We start from the raw sequence: 11662 nt of genomic DNA on the forward strand, positions 1-11662 counted from the left end.
TGGGATTCTCCAGGCAAGAACACTGGAGTGGGTTGCCAATTCCTTCTCCAATGCGTGAAAGTGAAAAGTGAAAGAGAAGTCACTCAGTCGTGTCCGACTCTTAGCGACCCCATGGACTGCAGCCTACCAGGCTCCTCCGTCCATGGGATTCTCCAGGCAAGAGTACTGGAGTGGGGTGCCACTGCCTTCTCCAGGCGTATTACACTACCTACCATATGTTAAATAGATAGCTAGTGGGAAGCTCCTACATAACATAGGGAGCCCAGACCGGAGCTGGGTGGGATGGGGGTGGGGAGTGGGAGGGAGGCTCATGAGGGAAGGAATACATGTGTACTTATAACTGATTCACATTGTTGTATACCAGAAACCAATGCAACATTGTAAAGCAATTATCCTCCAATTTAAAATAAATTTTAAAAAACCTACCCTGACTTGGCAGTTATACAAGCTTTTCCTCCCTCACACAATAAAACTGATGGAAAAAAGAGAAAATTTAAAAAAAAATTTTTTTTAACCATTTAAATTGATACATGGTAGTGATAGGGGCAGAATGAAGGGACAAAATAGGTGATTAAATAGTTAATCCCACTAGGGGATTGTAAGTAGAAAAATATGGAGAGACCCTGAAAGTTAATGATTACTGGAGAAAGCAGGTTTGCTTAATCACAAAACCAAGCAGGCTTGCTTAGCAACAAAACCATGCAACAGAAGCTTGAGACATGCCCCCAAATAACAAAATGATGCTTGCATGAGACCTACATCCTGCCCAGTGAGCAAAGTGAGTTAGCACCCCCAAAACATGTTCTTTGGCCCCTAAGACATGTTTTTTGCACAATACCCCCCAAACAATAAAACAATAGTAGAAAATAAGGCCTACAAACTGCCCAATGGTGTTATCAAGTTAATGACCCCCCAAATAGGCTCTGTGCCCACAAAAAAAACAATCATTTATGGGAAGGTGACTTTTCAAAATCAAAGACCCTCATTTTACTGAGACCTAAAAATATGTTTCCAAAGTGCTATGACGGTCCTGGCCAGACCATACAGGGAGGGACAAGTAAACTTCCCTGCCCTCCCTGGGGGAGGAACCGATGATGGAAACGTGCTGTCTACTCAAAAAAGACAAAGTTCTTCTCCCCCTCCGCATTTTTCCTTTGATTATAAAACCGTAGCCCACTAAGTTCTCAGGGCACAGCATTTCTCGCTCACCTTCTTGTAAGCCTCACAAGCGTTCTATTCTAATAAAGCATTCACTTCTTATCTACCACTTTGTTCTCGGTGAATTCTTCTCTGCATTGAGACATAAAGGACTATGATACCAGAGCTCTTTATTTTCTTGGGCTCCAAAATCTCTAGATGGTGACTGTAGCCATGAAATTAAAAGATGCTTGCTCCTTGGGAAAAAAGCTATGACCAACCTCGGCAGCATATTAAAAAGCAGAGACATTCTTTGCTGAGAAAGATCCGTCTAGTGAAAGCTATGGTTTTTCCAGTAGTCATGTATGGATATGAGAGTTGGCCCATAAAGAAAGCTGAGTGCCAAAGAACTGATGCTTTTGAACTGTAGTGTTGAAGACTCTTAAGAGTCCCTTTAGACAACAAAGAGATCAAACCAGTTAATCCTAAGGGAAATCAGTCCTGAATATTCATTGGAAGGACTGATGCTGAAGCTCCAACACTTTGGCCATCTGATGTGAAGAACTGACTCGTTGGAAAGGACCCTGATTCTGGGAAAGATTGAAGACAGGAGGAGAAGGGGATGACAGAGGATGAGATGGCTGGATGGCATCACTGACTCGATGGACATGAGTTTGAGCAAGCTGCGGGAGTTGGTCATGGACAAGGAGGCCTGGCGTGCTGTAGTCCATGGGGTTGCAGAGTCAGACATGACTGAGTGACTGAACTGAACTGACCAGAGCTCTTCGGAGTCCCCCTGAAATGACACCAATCTGTTTCAGTAGTACCTGTGCAACCTAACTTCCTTCAGGAATATTCTACCAGATGGCTTTGCTAGGACAGGATTCTTTAGATAAAAGTTAAAGAAACATGACTTAAACCAGTTTAAGTGGAAAGCAGAAGGTATTGCTTCCTGCAAGCAAATGATGGATGGAGAGGTGGCACTGCCCTCAGGAGTGACTGGTTCTCTTCAGATCACTCTCTGGCATATCTTCTCCTCTCTGCCTCTCTTTGCGTGTTGGCTTCATTTTTGAAATTCCATTGTCCCTGTGAAATCAGAACTTTGTCTTCAAGCAAGTATAGGCTTCCATCCACATAGCCTTCCAACTGAGCAGAGAAGAAAGCACTTTCCCCTCAGTTGCAGTTAGAGTACTCTGATGATCCTGATTTGGGATTCATGCCATCCCTGAACCAATCACCGTATTTATGGTGGAGCTCTGTCTGGGTTGTGTGCCTGCTCTAGGGCTGGAGATTGGAGAAATTGTGATTGGGCAACACTGCCATAGGTATATTTGGAATGGGGAGGACAGTTTCCAGAGGAGCAGAGTACCTTTTGAGGCACATAAAACAATAAATGGTTATATATATGCCTGACTTCTAAGGAAAATCTGTATTTCCATGAAATACAAATGTCTTGGAACACTCATTCTTCAATTCACTGAAACCACAAATCAGTGATATAGCCCAGACCCTTAAATATTTTTTTAATTGAAGTATAGTTGATTTACAATGTTGTATTAGTTTCAGGTGTTCAGTAAGTGGTTCAGGTATATATACATACATAGGTATATTCTTTTTCATATTCTTTTCCATTATGGCTTATTACAGGATATTGAATCTAGTTTCCTGTGCTATACAGTAGGACCTTGCTGTTTGTGTATTTTGTACATAGTAGTTTGTATCTGGTAATTCCAAATCCCTGGTTTATCCCACCCCCACCCTTTTTCCACTGTGGTAAGCGTTACTTTGTTTTCTATGTCTGTGAATCTGTTTGTTTTGTAAATAAGTTCATTTGTATCATATTTTAGATTCCACATATAAGTGATATCATATGGTATTTGTTGTTCTCTTTCTGACTTATGTCTCTTAGTATAGTCTCTAGGTCCACCTATGTTGCTGCAAATGCATTATTTCATTCTTTTTGTGGCTGAGTAGTAGTACACTGTACACACACACACCCCATCCATTTGTCTGTTGATGGATATTTATGTTGCTTCCATGTCTTGGCTACTGTAAGAATGCTGCTATGAACATTGGAGTGCATGTATCTTTTTGAATTAGAGTTTTCTCTGGATATATGCTCAAGAAGGAAGCCCAGGCACATTTAATCTCACTCAATATGTTGTACATCTCTCAGCCATGGGCGTATCTAACCATCCATGAACCAATTCTATGGTCAGGGAACTAGATCTCACAGGCCTCAACTAAGAATTTGCATGCTGCAATGAAAATTGAAGATCCTGCAAGACCTGGCACAACCAAATAAATAAATAAACATTAAAAAAAATTCCTTTCCCTGTTGCCAAATTATCCTCTTTCTACTCATTAACAATCATTGAAGTTAAGAGAAATTGGGAGAGAGAAAAGCTGCCACAGTGGTGAGAAAGGCAAATATCATCCTTCCTCTTAAGAGCTTTTTAAGGGTTGGGAAGGTGCCCACAGCTAGGGCACCCCTTAAGGCACCAGCAAAGCAGGAGCATTAGAATGAGAGAAACATTCATCTTTCATGTCATCTGAATTTTGTAATCCTTAAATCCAGAAGGAAGCTATTTTGATTCTAGAACATATGCAAGGTTTGTGTCATTTTGAAAAATAAAATTTGAATTTTATTTTAGGAATGGGAAACCATAATTTCTTTAGTTCTTGAGGCTCTTCTTAATCTGGCCTGAATTGTGTTTTCCTTACTTCTATGTCCGGAGCTTGGATCTGGATCTGGCATAGAGACAGTGCTTAGTCAAGTTCTATTGGACAGATTAATAAATGGATGGAAGACCCACAGAATAGAATGAAATGCTAGAAAAGTTTTGGGAGTGGGTGTACAGCTGCATTGGGAAGCAGCATTAGACAACCTGCTAGAACATCTGCTCTGGTGCCCCTAGAGATTTGCTATAACTTCCATCTGTTCTGTCTTGTCTTTGGTTGCATTGGTTCAACCTGGTTTTTGAATTATTTTATGTGTTTGTTTGTTTTGGTCCTGCTGTGCAACATGTGGGACCTTAGTTCCCCACCCAGGGATTGGAAGCATGCAGTGTTAACCACTGGATCGCCAGGGTAGTCCCCATTTCAACTTGTTTTTATCTGACTTCATTGTTCGTTCCTTTTTGTGTAAGTGTTTCCCTTCTCTATTGAGCAAATGAGCTAGTAATTGCTTCTTATGAGGATCATTTTGCAAACCCACTGCTTTATCCTGTGTCCCTGGCACTCAGGGTCTCCTGGGGAGCCTTGGCTTTTGTGTAGGCTTGCACATTTCAGCAGCGGCCTTCTCCTTGTCACTGGTATCCTTCTCTCATCCCGTTTCCACCCAGACCTATAACAGAGAGACGACTGCAAATTGTTCCCATAAATAGTATCAGTCTCTTCACCTTCTGGTGCTTCGTCTTGTACTTCTGAGATATAGTCCAGCTGGCTGGGTGTGAATGTGCTTTGTTTGTGCCAATTCAGTCTCGGCAAGTATTTTCATCAAAATTAGAGGCTGAAATTGCTGACTGCCAGAGCATCCCTGGTAACTGAATATTTTTCTGGCTGGGAGGTATGAATTGTGCTCTGGGGCCTTTATGCAAGAGCTCACAGTCTCAGTTTATTTTTGTTTATATTGGAGGATGTCTTTGGATCTGGGCAGACCTGACTATGTCTGGGCAAGAGAGCGCTTAGTCCCATTTGAATTTGTTGTTAGACTCTAGGACTAGCTTTAGGCAGAACTAGAAAATAAGTATAAGGATTTCCCTGGTGGTCCAGTGGTTAAGAATCTGCCAACCAATGCAGGGGACATGGGTTGGATCCCTGGGCTGGGAAGACGCCACATGCTATGTGGCAGCTAAGCCTGTGCGCTCCAGCTACTGAAGCCCCCTGTACCCTAGAGACTATGCTCTTCAACAAGAGACGCCAATGAGAAGCCGATGCACTTCAACTAGAGAATAGCCCCTGCTCACTGCAAGTAGAGAAACCTCATGCTCATCAATGAAGACCTAGTGCAGCCAGTAAACAAATCATTTAAAAAAAAAAAAAAAGAAAATAAGGTGTAACCCAAATAAAACTAAGCTATACTCAGCCCTATCTCAGCACTGTCACATCCAAAGAAATTCAAGTGGAACTCCCATAAAACACCTGAGAAGAAAGCATGGTAAGTCTTTACAGAAGTTATCTTTAATGTGTGTCTCTCTTAAAGTCTCACATTTCTCAAGACCTTCCTCCAACTTCTTATCTTTTTGAAATTCCTCCTCCCTCATGCATGCTCTTTATTACTCTCCCCACTCTTAGGGAAGGCAGAGTGCTAGTTGTTTTTTTTTTTTTTTCTTAATTGAGATAAAACTCACATAAGATAAACTTAACTATTTCAAAGTGTACAGTTCTATGGCATTTAGTACATTCATAATATTGTGCAACCATCAGCTTTATCTAGTTTCGCAATATTTTCACTGCCCAAAAGGAAACCCTGTGCCCATCAAGTACCTCCCATTCCCCCTTGCGCTTGTATTTTCAAAACTGGGGTTGACACATATCCACTACCACGTGCAAAATAGATAGTTAATGGGAAACTGCTGTAGAGCCCAAGCTCAGCTCGGTGTTCTGTGATGATCTAGGGGGTGGGATGGTGGGGGTGGGAGGGGATATATCTATACATACAGCTGATTCACTTTCTTGTACAGCAGAAACCACACATTGTAAAGCAACTATACCTCATGTATATACATGTATATGTGTGTGTGTGTATATATATACACACATATATATATATGGCAACACACACACAGCCTCCCTGGGTGATTTTAAAGGGTAAGTGGTGTTGAGAACCATCAGTTTGATACAATCTAGTCTCTCCGGGAACTTCCCCTACTGACATCTCCACTCTACCCTGCAGGCTAAGCAGTGAAGCCAAAGAAATGTGGGGGCAAGTTCTGTTTTCAGCTCCAGTCCCATGGCAACCCTATTCCTCCCCTTTTAGCGTTTTTCTCGCTCTCTCCTGTCACTTCCACCTGTGTGCCATCCTCATGGGTCCATACCCTCAAGCAGCTATTACACAAGTCCATCCTGATGTCAGCTGACAAAACTCTGAAGATCCCTGGTGTGTTTGTCTTTAAATTGAGGAGAAAGCCTTTTAGACCCAGAGGAACCTCTGTCTAGGGGTACCCTTTAGGTACTAGACAGATGGGAGAGAAAAGGACTGTTTCAGGAATGAATGAGTCTTTCTCAGTTTCTCTTTTATCTATGAAAGAGGCAGCTACTAAAACAACTATGGGGTTTAAAATTGGGCGATAGTGAGGTCGGTCTTCCCTGCTGGCTCATTTTATAAGTGCTTAAACATTTGTTAAGGGCTTCTTAAGTGGCACAGTGATAAAGGATCCACCTACCAATGCAGGAATTGCAGGTTCAAGCCCTGGGTCGAGAAGATCCCCTGAAGAAGGAAATGGCAACCCACTCCAGTACTCTTGGCCTGGGAAGTCGCATAGACAGAGGAGCCTGGAAGGCTACAGTCCATGGGATCGCAAAGAATCAGACATGACTTCAAGACTAAACAAATGATCCTAGGTGCGTGTGTGTATGCTGTCACCCAGCCTCGTCCAACTCTGCAACCCCACAAACTGTTAGGTACAAGATACTTAATCTCTCAGAGCCTGTATTCTCATCTGAAAAACAAGGATGATGATACTGACCTCAAAGGATTGTACTAATATTTCAATAAATTGCAGCCTCAGAAACTGATTCTGATTGAAAATTGGTTTATTGAAAAGATATTGGCTGACTCACAGAATTGTTAGAAGAGTTGGAAAATCAGAAAGTGAAAGTGTTAGTTGCTCAGTCGTGTCCGATTCTTTGTGACCCCATGGACTGTAGCCAGCCAGGCTCTTCTGTCTATGGAATTCTCCAGGCAAGAATACTGGAGTGGGTTGCCATTCCCTTCTCCAGGGGATCTTCTCGACCCAGGGTTGAACCCAGGTCTCCTGCACTGCAGGCAGATTCTTCACCATCTGAGCCAGCAGGGCAGCCCAGGGACAATGCCCCAAAGTGAGTGGCAGAACTTGGGAAAGTGCTGCCACTGTCACCAATACCAACCATTGCAACCTGTCTCCCCCACACCCCCCCCACCACTGGTGCTGAGAGCTGAATGGATGTTCTTTTCCTGTGTCACCCCAGAGATTGTATGTTGCTGCCACGCTTACCCATCGTAGCTAAAAAGAATTATCCATAGTCTCTGCTTCTTTGCGTCGTTGTTGTTGTTCATTGGCTAAGTCCTGTCTGACTCTTTTGCATCCCCATGGACTGTAGCCTGCCAGGCCCCTCTGTTCATGGGATTTCCCAGGCAAGAATATTGGAGTGGGAAATTGCCATTTTCTTCTCCAGGGGATCTTCCTGATCCAAGGATCAAACCCACATCCTCTGCAGTGCAGGTGGGTTCTTTACGACTTAAGCTGCCAGGGAAACCTGGCTCCCAATTCAAAGCCCACCACAGGTTCATCTGCTTGGCCAAACGGAGGCCCATGTTCCAGGAGGCATTTTCAGACCCTGCCTTCCACGGAGACCCCAAAGGTGGAGGGTTCCCCAAATGAGGGGGGAGGGTTTCAGATGCTGTACAATCAAAAATAAGGACAAATATTCCTTTTCTAAATTAAGAGGATTAGTGAGACAAACTGCCTATTGTAAATACTAAAGCTTGTACAGGGATTAGTTATCGGCACTTTGTACATAGTTACCTATTTCACTGTGTTACAGCACTTCCTCTTCCTTATCCCTTCTTTCTTCCTCCACATGCCTCCACCCCCATCCCAGGACAGACCTGCATGCTTCATAATGTTGAATAAATAAAACCTGCTGCTGCTTAGGTTTGGTTGGTGAAGCAGTTTGGTGTTGACTGGCCATAATATTGGTTCAGAGCGAGGCATGTGACCTCCAGTGATCAGCAAAACTGATTGCACAAGGGCATCCTCTGCTGCTGAGTATGAATAAGATGAGGCTTCCCAGGCTGCTCAGCAATAAAGAATCCGCCTGCAATGCAGGAGGCACGGGTTCAATCCCTGGGTTGGGAAGATCCCCTGGAGAAGGAAATGCAATCCACTTCAATATTCTCATCTGGAGAATCCCATGGACTCCAGGAGACTGGAGTCCCATGGACTTCCACCCAGAGGAGCCTGGTGGGCTGAGGTTCATGGACTCACAAAGAGTCGGACACGACTGAACTGTCTAAGCACAGCACGTGATTGAGAAAGCATGTGGCTTTAGGAGCTTCTGCAGCCCTCTTGGGACCACAAAGGGAATCAGAATAAAGTCAACATTGTATTATAGAAGGCAAGGGTCAAGGACAAAAAGAAAGCAGGTGCTTGGTGACCATTTAGCCACAGGATATAGCTATAATCCAGACTTCTCCTTTGGACTTCTCAGTTACATGAGCCAATACATTCCATTTATTATTCAAACTAGAATGAGTCAGGATTTCTGATATGTACAACCAAAAGTAACTGATACCTGCTTCCCTCCCTCTCTACCTCATGAGAATAAAACTGCTGTCCATTTGGTTCTGGCAAATAGAGAGGGGTTTTTTGAAATACAGATGAAAATAATTATCATGGCCTCATGTTTCAGCAGCAGCCTATCTATGCCCTAGAATCAGGCTTGACTAAGATAGAATGGGCTGACCTAACCAAGGGCAATTTTTGAAAGTGATTTCAATAAACATCTTTCATTTCTCTTTGGCCTGGAAAGATAAGGACTCTGAGGAAGTAAGAGCAAACGCTATAAAAATGAAAACAAACAAATCAAGCCAACAAACCCCTCTGTTCCATATCCCATTAGCAAGTCTTGATGACATGTTAAAAAACTGCTGGTCCCTATGGTCAATGGCTGAAAACTATTACTCTCCATTTCTCTCTCCCACTCCTTGTGATGATTATTTCACATCTTTCTCTCTTTCCTCAAACCTCCAACAGCTATTACCACATCCTTACCCTCAACTGATGGCTACAACATCCCATTTCATTTAGAAAATAAAAGCAATCAGCAGAGAATATCTACCAGCTCCCAACATGTCATCTACACACTTAATTGTACTTACACTCACACATTCTGCTTTTCCATTTGTGAATACAGGTGAAGTGTCTGTTGTTTAGTCACTAAGTCACGTCCAGCTCTTTTGCGACCCCATGGACTGTGTAGCCCGTCAGGCTCCTCTGTTTATGGGATTTCCCAGGCAAGATTACTGGGGTGGGTTGCCATTTTCTTCTCCAGGGGATCTTCCTGGACCAGGGGTTGAACCCGCATCTCCTGCATTGGAGGGTGGATTGTTTACCATCAAGCCACCAGCAAAGTGTCTGTGTTCTTACCTAAGACCAAGCCTCTGCTGGTGTATTTGATCCTATGCCCTTCCTTGTCTTGGATACTGACAAGGCCATTTACCTGGTCACCTTCACTAGCCTGGGAAGTTGTCTTTTACTTCTTCCCTTTTACCCAAGTAGTTGCTAAATCTTGTCAATCCAATAACCCAAACATCATTCTAACATATCTTCTCCTTTCTATCCTCCCTGATATTGCCAGAATCAGCTCTTGTCTAGACAGCAACAGCTTTTAAGTCTGCCCCACACAGCCCCTGGAATTCTCTTGCTGAAACATGGATATGATCCATACCACTCTCTTCATAAACAACTCTGTAAGTTTTTCATTTGCTGAGGAATAAAGCGAAACTCCTTTAGCATATTTGAGGCCCTTCATCATGTGGCACCATTCTTCTTTCATAGCTATGGCTCCTGCTGCTCCTCCCAACACACCTTATATTCCAGTCACCGTTACCCTCTGTTTTCACTGGTCCTTCCGCCTTGACTGCCCTATTCTCCATTTTCTTCCCTCTTTGAGAATTCTTATTAAACACACACACACACACACACACACACACACACACAAATAATGATTTCTGAAAGCTTGTTATATGCCAAGTACCAAGAATTACATTAAATATTATACCTGTATTATCTCACTTAATTCTCAGAAAAATAAAATAACTTCCCCAAGTTAAAATAGCTAGAAAATGGTTGATCTAGAATTTGAACTCAGTTCATGAACTCAGTATTGATGAAGTTTTCTCTGATGCCTCATCACAATCAGTTGCTTTCTTCTCTGGGTTCCAATAGCGAGGTTTTTCCATTTTTATTTCATTTTGTTTTGTTTTAGTTCACGCCATAGAAGCAGTTTTATTGTCGAGTAAACACACAAGACTCTTGAGCCAGACTCCCTGGGTTTGAGTCCTGGATCTGTGGTTTGCCAGCTGTGAGATCTTGTGCCTCAGTGTATCTATCTTTGAAACAGGAGAGTTAATAGTACCTACCTCTGGATTGTTGTGAGGATTAAATGCATCAACGGATGAAAAGGTTTATTGCAGTGGCTGTTACATAGCACTGGCCCCATGGATGCATCCTGTCCTGCCTGTGTTCTGTCTCTCTCACTAGACTCTGGCTTTCTAGCAGAGGACAATCCTTTATTTATCCCCCAATCCTCCATCACCCATAGAGCAGACCTTTTGCTAGATGGATGCGCCATAACCATTTGTCAAATTGAACTTGTCAGTTTGTGGGTGTTTCTGCCAGACCATGTGACATTTACAAGTTCATAATCTATGCTGTGTTTCGATTACCTATGAGTCTTTTAGAAAAAGTGGTTACCGAAGACCAGCAGGCCATCCAACAAACTCTGCTTTGTTTTTCAAAAGCCAGGTCATTACCACTCAGCTTCTGTGAACTGGAAACTTTTTCCCAAGTTCCTTCACTTGTGAAGCCAGGACTTTCCTTGTGGGAAGGAGAAAAGGGACACCTGTCATAAGGTTAGGATTTCTCAGGGGCAGCTGAAGTTATTTAGTTGGAGTCTTCCCCTCCAGTGAGCAGTGACTGGGTCGGGAGCTTTGGGTTTCACTTTGAACAACCAGCACAGAATACCTGAGTAGGATGGAGGCTCCAGACCAGAAAGAGGTTGCAGTTGCAAGGCGGGAGGCCTGGGGATTCTTGGGAGGGCACTGGCTCAAGTTACATCACATTATTTCACAGCCCTCACATGTTTATTTACTGCCTCCCTAGGTGAGGCTGCAGGAGTGAGTTGGCAGGAAGAGGCTTCCAAGGAGAGTGAAAATGGTAGAAAAGGAAATATTTGATTAGAGGTTAACATGCCCCCTGGGGCCTCTTTGATTTGGATTATTGTAAAAGTGCACAGAGTAATGATTAAGTACTCCCTGGGGTGGGGTGGGGGAGGTGGGCTCTGTACAGAGTTGGGGCTTTGCTTCTGATGAGTTGCAGCTGGTGTGTAAGAGGCACATGAAACCAAACAGGCATGGAGGAGAAGAGATGCTCACAGGACCACAGTGACTGTGCTAAATTCATCATCCTCACCTAAGCCCGCGCCTTCTCCTGTCCTCTTCCCCAGTGAAAGCTCGAAAGTTGCTTTGGCTGGAACTTGAAGTCAGCCTACAGCTTCTCTTTCTCTCTGTCACCTTCTCTTTCCTGCCTACATTCTCTCC

This window comes from Cervus elaphus, chromosome 5 (genome assembly GCF_910594005.1).
Source record: "Cervus elaphus chromosome 5, mCerEla1.1, whole genome shotgun sequence".
In the NCBI taxonomy this organism is placed as follows: domain Eukaryota; kingdom Metazoa; phylum Chordata; class Mammalia; order Artiodactyla; family Cervidae; genus Cervus; species Cervus elaphus.